Raw genomic sequence first — 20,501 nt, forward strand, 5'->3', positions numbered from 1 at the left:
CCATTGTTGCACATTTCTGCTGTGTGATTGGCTCTATGCATGGGGCGATAACCGATTTCAAGGTTTACCCCAGTTTGGAAAAGTCAAAGTTAAAACCGCTCAAACTTTGTTATACCATTCCTATGGTATATGTAAGGGTTTTATTTATGTATCTTTTATGTGTTGTAAAGAAATCTGTGTTTTAGAAACTAATGAAGAGAGCAGAAGTCCATGATTCATTTTAACTATTTAGCCTGACATGTTTATGGTTTCAAAATATTAAGAATGTTTCCAAAGATGAAATATATTGTGTTCAAAGGGGATTTTTTTTTTTTACCCAGAGATTTAAAAATAACTTATTTTAGAGCCGTAATCACAATACGGTGATACTGTGGTGTTTTTATCCAAGGTTATCATACCATCAGAAACTTATACCGGCACACGCCTAATTGGCTTTTCAATCAATATAGAGTAAAAAAGGCCAGAGCTTATCATTGTTATTGACATACATTTTATCCCAAGTCGATATAATATTATTTATCAGCCCAGCGCTAACCTAACCCTTATGTCAATGGTCTCAAACTCAATTCCTTAAGGGCCGCAGCTCTGCACAGTTTAGCTCCAACAACCTCCAACTCACACCTGATTAATTGTCTCTAGCAGTCTTGAACACCTTGAATAGTTGGATCAGCTGTGTTTAATTAGGATTGGAGCAAAACTGTGCAGAGCTGTGGCCCTCCAGGAATCCAGTTTGAGATCTATGCTCTATGTGGTCTTACAATTCGGTATATTCTGTATATTGTACTAAATGTCAAAAATGAGATTTGATATAAAGAGCATCTTAATGGAACTTTATCTTCGCTTAATATTTTTAGGATTTTGACTTAAGAAAAACTGAAAATTGTGACCCATATAATGTATTTTTGGCTATTGACAAAATATACCTGTACAACATTGTGATCCAGGGACAACAGACAGTGACATATATAGACTTTAAGGGCACAGTCAATGCACAAGTCAGTGTACAAAAATAAAATATCTAGACAGCACAGACAGAAGGATGAATATTTTACCTGAATATTTTAACAACAACCTGAGGCAGTGAAATGAAGAACGTAATAAACCAAGCACTGCTTTGCTAACAATTTGTATAACTTGACTTGTGAATTCAATCAATACATTCAATCTTTAATTAGGAATACAGATTACAGATACCTGCTTATATAGGCAGTTCCTAATTAGGCATGGGCCAATATAAGATTCTGACGGTATGATAACCTTGGATAAAAATATCACGAGTTCACGGTATTAGGATTACTGCTCTAAAATATATTCTTTTTAAATGTCTGGGTTAAATACACAAAACGTTTTCCCTTTTGAACACAATATATTTTATTTTGAGTATTTTGGAAGAGTACACATGTCAGGCTAAATAATTATTGACTTCTATCATTATCATTCGTTTCAAAAACTGATTTTTTTACAATTTAAAACATCATCTTTGGATATCTTTTCTGCTAAAGATACTATTGTCCTAAAAAACGTAAATAAAAAAAACATACACATCCCTTAGGAACGGTATAGCAGAAAATTTTGACGGTTTTAAACCTTGACTTTTCCAAACCGTGGTATACCTTGAAAATGGTTATCTTCCCATGTCTATTCCAAATATGCAAGTTTTCAGTGAGCCTGCAGTCCATTTACTGTGTTCAAAAGCATCTTTTTAGCTGAAAAAAGAAAACAAATCGGATAGCTTCTCACGCAGAACATTATTTCTACATCTTTTTATCTTGCCTAATATAAACTACTCAACAACAGTCTCTCTAGACAAGTACACTCTACTTCTTCTTCTACAGTCCTTAAAACTCTTAGCTGGGAAAAAAGAAATGACACTTTCTCCTCCATTTGCCGAACCACACGAAGCATTGAAGATCATTACCAATGTTCAAGGCCCCTCGAGACATAAGACTGTGGAGGCTGTCTGTATTAGTCAGGTCTCCATCATGAAGAGCAGAGCTACAGACTGACCTTGAATAATAGCCTGACACTATTAGTGCACCGCTATAAATCTCCAGCTGACAGCAGTCAGCCTCTTTATCTTGGTTATGTGCGATAAAGTCAAAAAGCCTATAATTAGCCTGGCCAAGGTCCCATTAATTCCACTTTGAACTTTATGAAGCACTGTACATAGCTTGTTATGTCTTCAGCATGTCCCTGAATTAACAACACTATGAATATATCATTAAATTCACATAGAATAAGCGAAGATGATATGTCTGATCTTCAGACAGTCCCATTAACTCCAATTTTAACTTCATGAACTACAATGTAGATGTTATTAGGTGTAATGTGTAGAGTTAAAGTTAAATAAAATAACTTTAAAAATATAGTGTTATGGTCATACAGTCCAGATTTCCTTGAGACCCTTCCCTCTTATGTTCTTACACTCTACTTGTTGACATGAGTACTACTGAATAAATGGACCCCCGTCATGCAAATTATAATCAATTAGAAAAGGAAATGAATGAAAATATCTGGCCGGCAGATATGATTTCAATTATAATCCATGTGTTCTGGTATGACCCAGTATCCAAGTATGAATGCCTTGCTTTGATGTGCATTTCCTTAACACATTCCGCAAATGCCAAGTCACATTTGAAAGTAAAATTAATTAATTAAAATTAATGGGCTGTTTGAATATATTTGACCACATAAGTGTTGAAATTACAAAGGATTCCAGTACATTTTTGAACTACCTCAGAAAATTTTTCAAAGAATACAAGCCCACAACTATTTATGCCAGTATTTAGAGCATTCAGGGTGTGAATTACAGGGGTGATGAGAGCTTGATCCCCCTACTTAAGGCTTGATCCCCATTGAAGGACGTCAAAACAAGATGTGTGTGTGGGCTTAACCCTTTAAAGTGTGAGAAATAGTTTCATCTTATCTGTATCTTAAATTACAATATTAATAATTAAAATATGACACAATATCTAGTTCAATATTATTTACTGTCATGATGGCAAAGATAAAATAAATCAGTTATTAGAAATGAGTTATTAAAACTATTATGTTTAGAAATGTGTTGAAAAAATCTTCTCCGTTAAACAGAAATTGGGGGAAAAAATAAAATATCTGCTGAAACAGCCAATCAAAGGTTACTGTAGGTCAGAATACACTCACAATCCCTCTTAAATTTGATTAATAAATGTAATTGAATTAAATATATGAATTTGGCTTACTCAAGCATGCATATGTAAAAATATTTACCCCCCAGGTCTTGTTTCTCTTTTCTCATAACCCCATAGTCAGTGTATAATGTGCACACTGATACGGAGTCGTCCATTTTTAATCAGTCTGATGAAAATCCTTACTTCTCCTAATACCAGGTGTAATCAGGGACTTAGTCTCATTTCTGCTCTACCACCTCCAGTGCAATAATCCATCCTTCATCATGATCTAAAATGGACAGATTCTCAGTTCCCCTACAGAGTGCTTTAACATGCTCATTAATCAAACTGACCTAAGGTGCATTGTCCATGCAGAACCAAATATTAGTCATGGCTTATAGCTGTGAAAAGTTGACAAAACATAGACTCGAAGCATCTGGAGGCCAGCTTTCAAACATCCCACTGCTCACACCTTCACACAGTTTGCTATCCTCATAGGAACTTTTAATAGACGTAATGATTTTTATACTGTTCAGACTGTATATTCCATCCTGTGTATACGTATATCCTATCTATTCTATATTTTCAGAATACTTCATTTTGTATGATTTATAAGCTTGTTTACCCACAGAGACCTCAATTTAGGTCCCCATGGTCACATAAGTCCCCATGAGTTTGCGTGAATTCAGGTTTATAAAATGCACCGGGATATAAAAACAAGACTGCAACCTTTAGCCTCAGTGGGAATATGGGAGTTGTTATGTATAAACCATTGGGGATTTAAAACATCTGTCCAGGCATTTTGTTTTTTAATGTCACGGTATGAAAGACAATCTGATTAAGATGCAAATCATTAGGAGAGCTGGTCATGCAAAACAGCTACGCATAAGGGATATATAAATGAAGATATAATATACTGTACAGTCAGTCCATCATCAGTACTGCCAAAAAAGTGTTTTAAAAAATCTGTAAAATGTTCATGTATGATAGAATTACTTAATCAAAAAAAATCTATATTATGCACTTTTATCTTTCAGAAAATGACAATTTTTTTAGAATAACAAATGTTTTAATTTATGGTAATTGAGAATTGGAATTAAAACATTAGTATTGTGTTGTTAAAATCATTTTAATAGTGCATGTTGCAGGTGAACAATGAGGGATTGATTAAATAACATAAAATATAATGGATTATCATTTTTCGAAGCTGCATAAAATTACATCATCATCACCAAAAATGTGTTTTATAGAACTCCAAGAGAAAAAACAAGAGAAGATATTTGAAAATATTGTGCTGTTCTCTCATATCCTACCACCTGTCCAAGCAGCGATTACTTCAGTATTATTTACTGAAAAAGCTCAGTGTTGCTGATAATCCGGGACTAAGCTGAAAATCTGGCTGAGATGTATAGGGCTGCTCTGCAGTCAACCCATTCTTCAGGCTTTCCTTGTACAAGATCACAAAAAAGCTTGATAGATTATGTCAAGACAAGCGAGATAGAGAGGAAATAGAATTATAGAATATAGCACATTAAATTTGGTGAAAAACATCTAGAGTGACTTTCGAAGCACCAAACTGGTAACGATTTTTGTAAATGACACAGAATTTAACTGTAATAAGAACTGTATTTAACTAGAACAATTATGCAGTATGTGACTGTATTTGAAAGTTGCATTGTGAAAATTACTGTATATTTTATAGTAAAGATATATGGTAGTGTAAATAAATATACAGCCAAATAAATAGTGCTGTAAATGTAAATACAGTATTTTTGCAGTAATTGATTTACAGTAAGCTACTGGCAAACTGCTGCTAGTAAGTTACTGTAGATTCTACCGAAAACGATTAACAGTCTACCATCAATTTCAATGAAGTTAAAACAGATAAAAAATCTTGACAGATCATGGCATGACAAGAGAGATACAGAGAAAATAGAATTATAGAAGTCAGAAAGCATGAAAACAGCACATTAAATTTGGTGAAAGACATCTACAGTTTATGCCAAAACGGAGTCATTTTTGTAGGACTAAACTGGTAACGATTTTTGTAAATGACACAGCATTTAACTGTAATAAGAACTGTATTTAACTGTAGGACAGTTATACAGCATGTTACTGTATTTTAAAGTTGCACTGTGAAAATTACTTTATTTTTTACAGTAAAGGTTTACGATAGTGTAAATAAATTTAAAGCAAGATAAATGGTGTTGTAAATGTAAATACAGTATTCTGCTGTAATTAATGAACAGTAAAGTACTGGTAAACTGCTGCCAGTAAGTTACAGTAGATTCTACATAAAACTGTTAACAGTGTACCATCAATTTCCAAAAAGTTAAAACAGATAAAAAAAAAAAGCTTGATAGATTATGGCATGACAAGATCCAGAGAAAATAAAATTATAAAAGTCAGAAAGCATGAATACAGCACATTAAATATGGTGAAAAACATCTACAGTTTATGCCGAACTGAGTCATTTTCGTAGCACTAAACTTTTTTGTAAATTACACATTTAACTGTAATAAAAACTATATTTAAACTGTAGAACAGTTTTAAAGTATATTGCTGTATATAGAATTAAAATTGTATTGTGAAAACACTGTATATTTTACAGTAAATGTATTGTATACAATAGTGCAAATAAATATACAGCAAGATAAATGGTGGCGTAAAAATAAATACAGTATTTTTGCTGTAATTGATTTACAGTCAGTTACTGGTGAACTGCTGCCAGTAAATTACTGTAGATTCTACAGAAAAAAGTTAGGAGTTAGAAAAAGATTGATAGTCTATGTCAGAGAGATGTCTATGAGAGAAAAAAAAGATCTAGAAAAGTCAGGAAGTGTGAATACAGTACATTAAATTGGGTGAAAAACATCAATAGTTTACACCGAACTGAAATCAACTACTGACTGCTTCACCCCAAAGTCTCTCATAGGCTGAGCCAATGTTGAAATGTACCAAAATAAATAAATAAAAACATTCTTTCTAAATATCGCTTCTGTGATCATGACCTGGAAATAGAAAAGGGCAGACATAAAAATCCTGGACTCCTAAAGAACAGACAATATGTAAACAGTGTGAAACACACTTCCTTCTGTTCTGCCCCAAATACACCACAACTAGAGAAATATTTTTCCCCCAATTTAAAACATCAATTAATTCATTGTTTAATTTGAACTCAGACTAAGAAAAACTTTACCAAATACTCGGAGAGGATGAATTGACATCTAGACTAGCTGCAAAATATGTATACACCCTACACACCATAAGAAATGGTTAATGGAAATTCATGTATCTTATTTATACAATCTAGACTTTTTTATTTTGTATTATTATTATTATTATTATATTTATCAAATGTATTATCTGATTTTTATTTTTTTTTGTCATTTATTTCTTATCTACTGTATTATTATTTTTATTTGATGATGTTAATATATTACATATTTAAAATACTTTGGCAATACTGCATTAAATGTCATGCCAATAAAGCAACTTGAACTACTGTAGTTATCAAACAAACAAGCAACGTTTTAAGAGGACCACATTGTTTACACTTCTAAATGCAGCCGATCTGCAAATAGCTCCTTAGATTTGTCACTGCCTACAAAGCTAAAACAGCAAAACATATTTTAACACACTTTCTAGAGTTTGTGAATGTTCCGATAACTAAATCAGAGCTAAAAGTGCCAGCCTTTCATTGAGCGTAAAGTAGAGCTGGTGAATTTTTTAGCTAAAACCCATTTTGTGAGCCAAGCATTAACAACAGATTTATGCTTATGCTGGCATGACTGCACGTCCTCCGACAGCTCAGGCATCTTTAATGCAAACATCACTTAGAGTTCAACTCAAAGAGCTTACTGCCATCTTCCTCAGGATGATTTCATTTCACGCTGACGCTGTGAGCGGGTGATTGGTCAAGCGGAGAACTGAGATCATCAAAGAAAGATATAACGCATAAAGCTTTCATACAACTGGGTAAAAAGATTTTAACACTTGCGCTGAACTGCCTTGAACTTTGAGAATATAGAAGAAATGCATTGTATGAAGTTAATAGTCATGCAGTCAACAATTCAAGCTCCATCTCAGAATAAGTAAGGCATCTTAAAGCAAGACTTTTCCATAAGGTGGACAACGCATTTATGGTGCCCGATGTCTTCTCTTCTTTGACAGATCAGGGTGTGGATTTACTACCAGCAATACAACATATTACTATTCAATAGTTCACACTTAGCTGATGCATGATTGAGTAAAGCATATTTGGCATGCTGTCCTGGGAGAGAGCCCTGAGCTCTGAAGATCCACGAGCCCGGGGCTCCCTCCATTTAGACAGGAGTGAGAGATGGGAGTCTAATCTCAGGTAGGTCTTGAGAACTCCCCTGCTATTGGAGTAGAAAGGAGTGGAAGGGGGTTTCGTAAAAAAAACGAGGATGACTAAAGTAAGGAAGGGAGACTATTTATTTGCATTTGAATGTGACAGATTGGTTGGTTAGTGATTGATGATGCGAGACCATCCGTGGTCAACCATAAGCGCGTGATCCTCTCGAAATTTGTTTGTAAAACTTCACTTAAGAGTCAGAAGTGCAACACACAAGCGTCATATTGCCTGTAGTAAACCCACACAATAATCTTGTCTGTAAGACATCCGTATTATTTTTTAGGCACACAAATTTTCTCATTCTTGACTTAAGTGGTTCGACAAGAAAGAGAAAACATTGGTGAACGAAGTCGTTTTTACAGTTTTTGGTTCACAAAATTGTTCTTGGAGCTCCACATTGTCTGTTTCTCAAATACGCGTTCTTCAGTGATCTTTCGTCCTTGTGTTCTTGAGTAACGTCACATCAACCGTTCAAAATGACAACAGGAAAAGACAATAAATCGTTGTATGATTGTTGTAATGTTTAAATAATTTTCTGTTAAAAATGTGTGAAGCTCATGTGACCATCCGGAAGAACGCAGCATATCACATCTCAGAGGACGCATTCGGCATTCTCAGAGTCTCACGAGTTCTTCCGAGAACTCAATTCTTCCGAATTGAGAAATGGCCTTTATTGCAGAACCTCAATTTTTTGACAATGTTTATGGTTGCTTTTTTGTTTAACATCTTGGGACAGTTGTTGTCTATGGTGGATGAGAGGTTTAATTTAAAATATCTAAAACATCTTAATTTGTTAAGATAAAAAGAATAAACAAAGTAGGGTTTGGCGATGTCGACCAATTTGGCATTGTACAATGTGAAACATTGCGATAGATGATGGCTTTGTCATTGTTTTACCCATAACCAAATTATAAACCCATAAAGATTAGTTACACACAAATTACCACCTGTCAATCACTTTTCCCGTGGGACTCTGGCATGAATAGGCAGAGTGATCGCTCTTGTTTTAAAGGCATCATCAAACTTGGTTGGTAAAAAAGGTGCACAACCAACAGGAACCAACCAACAGTCTCTGAGGTTTTTACTAAAATTACTAAGTACAAGCTTGAAAGCGAAAGATTAAAGCAGTGTACTGACGCTGTGACACGTTACCTGATAGATTCAAAAGACCGAAGAGTCGTTAGATAGAGACATGATTAAATGAATATCACATTTAACAACTATAGTGAGACGCGATCCAGCGGTACATCCTTGATAAACTGTCCGACGTGCACTGCTCTCTGGGGTTTTGTGCTCAAAACACCCACTGACTGCTGCAGCTCAGACACGCGCGTACACTGCAGAGCATGGCTGTGTGTGTGTTATGTCAATAGGAAAAACAAGATTATTTTGTTTGTTTTAAGGAAAAACAAATAATATTGGCATATTATTTCTGAAAAAAAGAAGATATTTTTTGCTTGCCTAGAAAATGCTTGTTGATTTAAGAATTTTTAGATATTTGGACTAGAAAGACGACAACAAAGCGAAGTAAGAAAATCATTTTTTGCACTGTGTTATGGTTAAACTTAGCAGTGGCTCTACAAATCACATGTTCTGTAGCTCCTTGTCAATTATAAATCAGACATTGCAAATCTTGCGATGTGACTATTGCACATGCGCATATTGTGATATCAATGCTGAAACGATATACTAATGCATCCCTAATATTGATATCTCTTAAATTTTCCATTTCTAATTCAACTTTAAAATGACTAGAATAATAGTGTTATTAAAAAGCAGGCAGTTTTTATTTGACCATTGATTATTTAATAAATCTAATTAATGATGTTATTATTTGAGGTTTTCATCCAAGTGCGTCCAAATTTCAGGCCAGTTAATCCATTTTATTGCATCACTAATATTTATAACAAAATAAATCTTAAAACTATTCAATTCACTAGATAAACTCCACAAGTTTGTTTGCAAAGTTTTGGAACAGGCGTTTTGTGTTTTTCCCAATTTAAGCAAGAAAATCTCATGAGGAACCATCTTCAGGACATGCACATTTGTATGCAGGCCAAGACACAAATCTGCAGCAATGCAATCAACTTCAACTCCACCAAGGTCAAGAACCAAGTTCAGCGAGAAACAGTAAGTCTTCAACTAACACAGCACACTGATAGCAGGAAATTAAAAGTAATAAGTGCAATGAAAGCTGTAAATGATAAATCAAGGAGAAACATTTGGAAGGCTCACAGAGCTCGGGAGGGGGGGGGGGGTATTGCTAAAAACAAGATATATCATCTTTCATTTTCTTTTTTTTTCCCTTTTGTCCAGAGACTCGCTGTAAAGCAAACTCTTAAGAACTGAACAGCAGTGCATAGCCCTGTTTTAACAGCAGGCTTAGATGATGCAATTACAAGAGGTTAGTGCTCAATACAGGTGTAAACTGTTTCCAAAACTCTGTCAGTCTTGTAGATTTATTTCTTGAACTGCATTTTTTAACAAATGGCAAAATGCTGAAAACCCAATATTGGACAACACATTAAAAACACAAAATGTTGCTTGGGTATGTTTGTGGGAAAAACAATACAATACATAAATTTCTCACTAAAATCATTAGAACATCAGTGAACATCATCTTCCATGAACTTTTTTTAAAACATTTCCTTCTGTAAGTATATCAAAATGTTATTTTTGATTAGTGATGTGCCTTGCTAGGAATTGAATTTGTACAATTTTAAAGGCAACTTTATCAATTTTAGAACCCTCAGATTGCAGATTTGAAATATTGTTTTAGTTTATAGTTTATTTGTTTACAGGTTCAAGGCACATTAATAAACATTATTGTAAAATGTGCCAGAATTAGCCAAGAATGGCTATTTTTCATCTGTAGAATGTTAAAACGTCACACCTAAAATAGAGGCAAAGCATAATAACACAGAATAAACTATCATATGTAAAACACAATAAAATAGTAAAAGACAAAAACAGATTGATGGCTGCAGAAGAGGACAAAAAAAGCCAAAGACAAACAGTTCCAATAAGTGTCAAAAATAAAGTACTAACGCTGACAAAGCTGATTTGTCAATAACTAATTTTTAACATGAAACTGAAAAGAACGAAGAGTAAGTGATCTTCTAATTGTTGGTGGGATGGAGTTCCATTCTCTAGCAGCTTTGAGCAACTGCCTTAATTTTATTTGAGAGCACTAATACAATCCCCTCTTTCACCACCCCTAGTAGAGAAGTCGTTGTAACTTTTACGAACTGATTTAGTGGTGAAGTCGGGTTATGTAAAGTCTTATACAGTAAACAAATATGTACATAATAAAATTTATACAACTATGCAGATTGTATTTCTTTAATATTAAACAATGGTGAAATTGAACTGATTTCTTATCGAGGGTTTTTAAGGATTGTTGGTACAATGATTCAAGTGGCTTCAAAGTAGTAATGCTAGCTTGGGACCAAGCGGTTAAATATAGTTGTATCTCTGCCAAATATTGTCCTAATACAACAAATAATACATCAATGGAAAGCTTATTTATTCATTCAGACTTTAAGTTTTATGGTCCAGGGTCACAAATGTAAAATATCTTCACAGTAATGTGCCTATCCAATCCATCCAATGGTAAACAATCTGAAATAATGCCAAACAATAATCCAGTTTAAAGCTGACAAAAAGGAAGAATGGGCTTTGAATTGTGTTTGCCCCAGATGTTGAAGAGACACATGGTGATGCTGCAGCCTTGTCTGTTCCACATTTAGCAACAGACACATGGGTGAAGTTCAATATGGCATCCAATATGCACTCAGCAATTACAACCCCCAGGAAAAAAGTAGATTGATTTCCTCTAGCGGACTGATGAACTCTGGTTCAGTTCCTTACCTAACAGTGGAACAGCAGAGATTTGACACTTTCAGGCCAGATTTACCAGTTGACTTCTCTGTCGTAGAGCAGAACTGAATAATTCATTTTATGAATAGCGCGTCAGTGCTGAATAGAGCAGAAGCAGCAATAACAGCAGGTATCTAAAGTGTCCTGCAACATACTGAAGAGTTCTCATAGTCAGAATATTAAATACATTTTAGACTTTAATTGGCTGCTTTCATTTAATTAAATGCCATTAATACTTCCCTGTTTTTTTTTTCTCATGATCAACTTGTTAATCAAAGCATGACATGAGATTGTACCAACCAGATTTTCCTTCATTCATTCATTTTCTTTTTCGGCTTAGTCCCTTTATTAATCAGGGGTAGCATAGCATAATGAACTGCCAACTTATCCAGCATATATTTTACACAGCGGATGCCCTTCACGCTACAACCCAACAGTGGGAACACCCATACACTCTTGCATTCACACACACACACCACGGCCAATTTAGCTTATTCAATTCACCTATAGCGCATGTCTTTGGACTGTGGGGGAAACCGGAGCATCCGGAGGAAACCCACACGAACACGGGGAGAACATACAAACTCCACACAGAAATGCCAACTGACCCAGCTGGGGCTCGAACCAGCGACCTTCTTGCTGTGAAGCGATTGTGCTACCCACTGCGCCACCGTGACGCCCCCAGTTTTAATTTTGTTTATTTTGTTCAAAAACTATAATAAATATTACCTGACAACTTCTATTCCATGAGTAGGTGAGAAGAAAAGATGACACTAAAATCATTAGCCGTATACATCAAGCTAAATTTAAGAGCGAAGTGATGTGACTATTTAAAAAAAAATCTTACTAAAATGGAGTTAATTTCAGGAGTTCTAAACTGTTTAGTAAAGCAAAGGTTCACTTCAGCTGGTAAAGACATTCAAACCACTGGTCTAAGACGATAATGTAATAGGTGGGTGTAGTTCTGAGGCTCCGCCTTATTTGACTAAGAAATCTTCCCTGGTTCATTTCCTCAGTTCAGTCCGGCAAGGTCAAACGTCCATGAGTAAAAACAAACACTCAAGGTCTGCTGCAAAGTGGACACTGAAGTGTAATTCTAATTGAAATGAATAATGTCTGCTATATATATAATACTGTATATTATTAATAAACATTAAGCGAATGACTTGACTTGAGATTTTGTTCACTAACATAAATTCACAGCTTGCATATTTTAAACTCATAATATTACAAACAACACAGGACTTCACTAAGTATCCAAATTGTTTTATTTATAGTTATTTTTATTTATAGTTCATTCTGCTGTGGCGACCCCTGATTAATAAAGGGACTAAGCCGAAAAGAATATGAACGAATGAATAATAATAAACTGTAGAAAACAAACAAGATTTCTTATGAGTGATGAGTCTTCATGATTGCGGTTGCTGAATGTTAAAAGTTTAAACCCCCTTTTCCCCTTTTCCTTTAGAATGACACATTTTTTCTGCCTTGTGTTTTATTTTACCTTCACAACATGGCAAACTATTCACAAGTGCTCACTAGTACACTGGAGAAAATGTACTGATCATCTCAGACAAACATTTGAGTTTGGCAATCTTCATTTAGATAATCTGCTCAAATTAAGTACTACAGCCAGTCTGTGCTCTTTGAGTGGCTGTTTGTGTGACAAGCAAACATTTAAATAAAAACAATTCATAGGAAACATATGCTTGCTTTTTTGTGAAACAACTTCAACATACAGTAGTATGTTTGACAGCAGTTTAGGCCAATTGAATGCTACAGCGCAGTATGATGCAAATTTTTGTTTTTTTTCACACTAATGATATTCATAGGGACATATATGGATAATGAAATATTTTGTGCAGTTCTTTGTACAGTACAACACCAAAAAATACCACAAAACAACTTAAAGCGGTGGTCCAGAGTGTATTTTTAAGGCTTGGTTGTGTTTATAAGATGCATGTGTGCTCATGCTTCATTTGTAGGAAATTACGTAATTTTTTTCATATAACTTACTTTAATTAAATACAGCTATTCAGCTAACATGAAAACCACTGTCTTATTTCCTAGTTCCTCCAAAAGGCCCACCCTCAAGAGGCTCTGATTGGTCAGCTAACATAATGTGCTGTGATTCATGGATCGGCTCCACTTCACCAGGAAAAGCATCATGCCCCTTACAAGCACGAGCTTTTTTGCGCTGTGTAAATACTGTCAGTCAGAGTAGCTGTTAGCCGTAACAGTTTGTGCCTGAATCAGGAAGAAAATGGCACAGAGGACACAGCTGAACCTCACGCCTGTTCATTAAAATAAAATCTGACAAGTGTCTTTCACATATGTTCAGAATAAGCATGTGTAAGTAACATAAAACGTCCACATATCTTTTGCGAGTTCATTATATGAGATGTAGAATGCAGGGAAAGTGGCTGCATAGAGAGACACTGCAGCGTTGGTAATGATTGTGGCTGTTTACAGGGCTTTGACGGATAAATATGAAATTGTAGTTAAAATGTTAACGGTGCCAAACAGCATTTCCTGTTGTTTACATCCTTGTTTCCATACCATTAACGCTAGAAACTGTGCATGTAATACATCAATTTTAACAAATAAAAAAAACTTACAGGTTGTGCCTCACAATTAACAGCTTCTGCTATTGTGGTTGAAGCTGCTCCTGCTTTAAGGAGTTTTTAGCCGAAACCAGCACTGAACTGAAGAAGATTCTGGAAGATGTTCTTTGTCAAATGCTAGCTTTATATTTTTTATAATTCTCTGGAACGTAATTAAAATTAAACTGTAAGCACTTCTCTCTTTGTGTCGTGTCCTTTGGAAGCCCAAATACAGAAACAGAACAAGCTCTGTGAAAATAGCAGCGTTAGGACGCCATTTTAGTTTTCATCTGCTACATTACAGCACTACAGCGCCTCTGGCCACTCCCCTTTGCTGCGCGTGGTGAATATGCATAACCTGAAGCGTTTATGATCTCACTAGCCCAGATGTATTTTTTTGTAGTACCCAAAATTCGTTCACTGTGGATTTTCTAAGCTAACTCTGTAAAAGCCAATGTCTCCCTTTGCATTGGATTTTGAGCGTATTACATTCAGAGATGTTGTTTATGTTTGGACATCTACATTACATATGAACTAAAGTTTCAAATATGACATTGTAGTGGAACACCCTTTTAACAATGTCTATGATTTGTAATCGAAGACATTTGCATCACCTATCTATCTCTATATGGACAACTTTTCTGGTGTAGTCAGTTTACTGGGTAAATCGCTTTGTACGGTGTAGTACTTGTGTTGCAGAGCGCTCAGGTTTGAGCCTGATGAAGCGTGGTTCCACAAAATACATTAAAACCATGTAAAAATCGATGTAAAACTATGTCATCATATAGAACTTTTCTCGTGTATACTGTATATATATATATTTTTTTTTTTTTTTTTTTCTAAAAAACACTATAGTTTAGGTTCAGGTCAGTGGTTCTGATAAGCCCCGCCTTCTCAAAGACATGTATAAGAAGAACGTGTATCTGAGACGTATAACAAAACGCATCCGAAGTAATGTTTTTTCGATTTGCTAAAATACAGACAGTGCCCTCTAGTGGATCTGTTATCGTAAACATGCGATGAAACATACTTGGAGCAAAGCATTTTATATTATGCAAAAAAAGCATGCCTGGGTTGCAGAAAATGTACTAACTTCTTTTTAAAAATGAAGTGTTGATTTCTTTACAATCTTAAAAACGAGCATCTGAATGGAAGGAATCTTAGATTAACTGGGTGCTCTATTTTCAAACTAGAGCACTACATTTTTATGACAGAAGGTCTTACAGTGCATCACTGATCCGGTCATTGAAATGACGTGGAAACATAAAACATGTCCTAAAGACTCGGGTAAATCTGGCGCTTTACGTCCAATAGTAAATCACACGGAACACAGCCTCTGATCAGAGATTTCATACCTCCTAGACACACAGACTAATTAATCTCACACCCCACTGATCAAATAAAAAGTATCAGCCCAGAGCACTTAATGTATGACGAACACAACAGATTATCACGACTCAGCCTTGCAGCTGGTCAGTTATGTAAAAAAACAAAGCACAATATACTCAATTATAATCTACTCATCTAAAATTTCAAAAATCCAGAAACAGCATTAACACTGAAATGCACGAGAAATAAGCTCAAGTAAGGCAAAGCAACGTGTTTGTTCTCCTCTGCAGCCTGAAATCTCCCTCCAGCTGTTTGAAAGTTCATGTCAGCTTCATTACTTCTATGCTTCATCTGCGCTGGTTTGGTTTGGAGCGTGAAAAAGATCTTTTTAAACAATAGTCTAAACTGAAAATGCTTTTTTAGATTCAATTACTGAAATGTTTTAGCATTTACAGACAACTTAGAAGAAATAAAAGGGATAGTTCACCCAAAATTTTAGAAAATCCTGTCATTATTCACTCATCCTCCACTTTTTCCAAACCTATTTGATTTCTTTCTTCTGTTGAACACAACGGATGATATATTGAAGAATGATGTAAAACACAGCCAGTGATTTCCATAGTATTTTTGTTCCAACATTCTTCAGAATAGTTTGTTTTGTGTTCAACAGAAGAAAGAATTTCCTAAAAGAAATATTTGATTGAGTAAATGCTTTGGGAATTTTCATTTTTGGCCGAATATCCCTTTAAAGGAGAAGACGCTGAAAGAGAGGAAAACTCTTATATTTGTTAAAAATATATAAATAAATCAATGTTCAAATGTGTGAATATGTAGATGGAGAGAACATTTCACTATAGCAACTGCATCCCAGTGACTGAGAATGAACAGAATCACAATACACACGCTGTGCTGCCAATCTGCAGAGACGCAGTTCAGACAGTAGCGAGTTATTAAACCCTGTTCCAAGTCAAGCTCTACTTAACCGCTCTCAAATTAGTCGCAGACAGATGGAAGACATTCAGACACTTGTAAAAGTGAAAGGGCCCACGTGCGTTTGTATAGCTGAGAACTCCATTCAGGCTCTTGAGAAATTTTAACACCAATATTACTTTCGAGAGGGCAGCACGGTGGCACAGTGGGTAGCACAATCGCCTCACAGCAAGGTCGCTGGTCAGTTGGCGATTCTGTGTGGTGTTTGCATGTTCTCCTTGTGTTTGTGTGGGTTTCCTCCAGGTGCTCCGGTTTCCCCCACAGTCCAAAGACATGTGGTAAAGGTGAATTGGGTAAGCTAAATTGTCCGTAGTGTATGTGTGTGAATAAGCATGTATGGGTGTTTCCCAGTGATGGGTTGCAGCTGGAAGTAAAACTGTGTAAAACACATGCTGGATAAATTGGCGATTCATTCCACTGTGGTGACCCAGATTAATAAAGGGACTAAGCCGAAAAGAAAATGAATGAATTACTTTCATGAGACACAAAGAGTCGAAATGCTCCTAAGCTTTAGAGTCCAAAAGCCCACAGATGTAGAGTCACCGATGACGAAGGAGCTTCTTTAACATGAGAACCAAAAGATCATCAAAGCACTGTTGCTGTCTAAATACTGATCCTGTTACTGGAACAAAGACATCTATTACGTCATTATGGAACAACACATTTACAGTATATCAGTAGTTGCAGATAGTGAAGGTTCAAACGTCAAAGATTGTGTATTTGTCCCTTGTAAAAGTTTGCATACAAGTAAATGTGAAGTCAGCCCATCTCTAATCTCACACATGCTGGTGACAGATGGTGAATATGCTTATTATTAACCCAACCTGTTCTATATTTTAAATATATATGCTAGGACTAGATTTGGAACATTTTACATAATCAAAAACTTGACTGTTTAACGAACTGAAAAGCTATTTAGTTGATACATTTCAGATTAGTGGAGCTTGCAACATGACAATCTTATCTGATGCAAATGTTGAGATATCAGTGGGGTTTATAAATTTAAATTAAGACCTTTTAAAATCAAGTAAAGCTTAAAACAAATTTGAAGGAAACATAAAACACCAATATTTGCTCTAAATGCAAGTTTATAACAAGCACTCAATGAGTTGCATTAATAAAGTTACATAAATGGCACTGTATCTTCAATAAACATGACTTTGGAATTTATTTTTCAAATTTTAATAAAAGTTTGCTGGTTTCTGGTTCAAATATTTAAAGACTCTTCAATCGCATTTACTTGGGAGGCAAACTTTCATAAGGTGAAAATAAAAAACAACAATGGGCTCAAAAATATACAGAAAAGTAATTTACATTATACATAAATAGTCATTTTAATAATGTGGATCCTAGTTTTTTGGTGAACTATTTTCAAATGGTGAGGCAACAGCATTCATATATGATGAGGGGTTGGGATTTTAATATTTATTTAAATTTAGAAGTCTAATGGGAAAAATATGTTTTTATATACAAGTGCAATCATGCGGAACAAATTACCAAAATCGATCAAGGAAATAAAAGACTCAAGGAGGTTCAAAAAAGCGAAAGATGGTTGTTTGATGAGGATAATTAGTTTGCATAGTGCATAGAGCATATGATGAAAAAGTTGGTGGTTCATTCTGCTGTGGTGACCCCTGATTAATGGTGGGACTAAGCCAAAAAGAAAATGAATGTATGTATATAAAATGTGAAGGTACTGTTTGTTTTATGCATTAACTGTATTTTGCAGCCATAGTTTGTTGTTTTAACAGCAAGAACCACAATGGAAACAAGCCCAGGGCTTTGTGTTTTTATCCTCGACAGTTTTATTTCAAAATGTATGGGATACCTGTATTTTTGTACAGTTTGTCTAAAATCTGTCAAACAAATATTCAGTTCAATTTAATTCATAAACATATTTTGATCATGTTAAGGAAAAAACTTTTGCCCTTGACATGATGAAAATAACTACAGTTGAATTTATCAGATTTATTTTACTTCTTTTGGGAGACAAACATACTACTGCAAATATGAAATATTAATATTTTGTCTGATTTTATGAATTCAAGACTTTCTGCTCTGATAAAAGAGCTTTTAATACATATTTTAATACATCTTATTCCCTTCTTAGTTTATTGCAAATTGGGGGCTGTTAGTGATTATGATCAAATATATTAGCAATTATATATTCTGGTTCTTTAGAACTATAGTTTCAAAATTTAAAACAAGCAATTCATTTATAACGCGGTTGACATTCGGTTTTTTTAATACCTTCTATGCATTTCCTGTTTAAAAAGGTTTAATTCTTTGACAAATGTAATGCCTTATGCTTTATAAAAACCCCAAAAGCAAAACAAATCTAGCATTCAAGTTGGATAAAGCCCACATCTGTGAGGCTGACAGGACGGTCAGTTACAGCAGCCTCATGACTTGCTACACTATCTAAAACTACTATAATTACCATGCACACAGCTTTAATTACCACAAATTGTGGTTAAATTGAAGCACTCGTTAACAGTTACAGCATTTAAAACAAGCGGATGTTCTTGGTTTGTTAAACAGCGATTTAACAACAGGTACCAAGTTAACGGTGCGCAACACATCTGACACATGAACTCTGGATAGACTGACTTCAATTCTATTTGCTCCTAAAACGTCTTACTCGAAAGTACTTGTCCTCTGAAGGCATGATAAACTTGTACATTGTCGGCTTACCTTGACTATAAGGTCTCTCCAGCAGCTTTTAAAATGAGCAGAGCAGAAACTAGGGATTCACTCTCTCACGCCGAGCCCCTTGAGTGTGAATTCGCATTCAGATGCTCAGTGTGTCTCTTCCACTGTGGAGATCGATCGATGAACGGGGAGCCTGGAGGCGCGCGCACTGAATGGCAGATCTGCGAATGACTGTCTAGTTCATTATATGATTAGAGATCAGTGCGGTTTTGCATGCCTCGCTGAGTTTTCCAATCCCAGTTATTCCCGATCGCAGCTGCCGCAGAATCCGCACACGCGCTGCCTTTTACACCGTCGCGCGCTCAGAGCAGCACGCGCGCGCCAACACCGCGGCCACATACTGTAGTACCTGCTCCGCGCTCCTCTTCCTCACGGCCAGTGAATCGGGTCAGAATGGAGGTGTCCTGTTTATTTTAACGCTGTCAGGAGAGCTGTCTGTCTGTTCTCGAGTACGCGGCGCGTGCCTCACATCCCTGCGGTTCACGGCAACAGCAGCAGCAGCCCGACAGCACTGCCTACAGTCCTCACACAGACACAGCACGACGCGCATTATTAAATAAATAAAAGCGACATGAGACGAATAAACCGACTGCTCGAGCACCGCATTCCGTAAAACACCGTGACAGGAAATCAAAAATTGTTTTAAAGAATACTTTTTGATTAAATGCGCATGGCGTTGGATGTGGGATATGTTACTTTAGATATAAAATGGGTTAGATTTCATTTACTTATTGAATTAACTTTATGGATAGGGTTATAAAATAGGCCTGGTGCTGTTCTATAACCTGTTTAATCACTACTATTATAGCTAGATTGTAGTTGAAGCCCGTGAATCATGAATTTACTCCCTCTTTTAGGTTTTCATCTGTTAAATGACAAAATATTTTAAAACTGGAAACCTGTAACCACCATGATTTTTCCTACTATGGAAGTCAATGGTTACAGGTTTTAACCTTCTTCAAAATATCTGATTTTGTGTTTAACAGAATAAAGATATACATTTTGGTTTGGAACAACCTGAGGGTGAGTAAATAGTGGAGAAGTGAGTATATTCTCATATTTAGCTGATATATCCTTTTAACTGGTGCCAAAATATGATGCATGATCAATTGTGCATGTTGCAAATTGATTCCAGACCAAGAATAAACTATTTTCTTATATCAAGAGCCATACATACGGATTTAAATCACTTTAAACTAAGAACTTGACCATGCATGATTACTGCAGCTGGTCAAAAAGGTCTCGTGCACGCCGCGTTTATCCCTTAATTGGCATTTGCATCAAATCGATACGTTTTTACATACAGTTTTACATACATCTTTTTCCAGCTTAGTTTCTGCAACTCTTTCGCTGATGTTCATTGAAGATGAATCAATTTAATGTACGTCGTTTTGCACTGTTGGTGAACAAGGCGTCGCTTGGATGAATCGTTTTAGAGAATGAATCACTTGAACCAGCTCG

At 35.5% G+C, this 20,501-nt stretch overlaps 1 protein-coding gene across 1 annotated transcript in view; it reads right to left on the reverse strand.

The window, feature by feature from the left end:
* Positions 1 to 19,503, reverse strand: part of wscd2 (WSC domain containing 2) — a 122,818-nt gene extending 103,315 nt beyond the window's left edge. The window contains exon 1 of the mRNA XM_056457546.1: positions 19,023 to 19,503. The gene's annotated coding sequence lies outside the window, so the exon portion shown is untranslated. The remainder of the gene's footprint in view (positions 1 to 19,022) is intronic.
* Between the last annotated feature and the right edge of the window lie 998 nt (positions 19,504 to 20,501).

This window comes from Danio aesculapii, chromosome 5 (assembly GCF_903798145.1).
Source record: "Danio aesculapii chromosome 5, fDanAes4.1, whole genome shotgun sequence".
Lineage (NCBI taxonomy): Eukaryota > Metazoa > Chordata > Actinopteri > Cypriniformes > Danionidae > Danio > Danio aesculapii.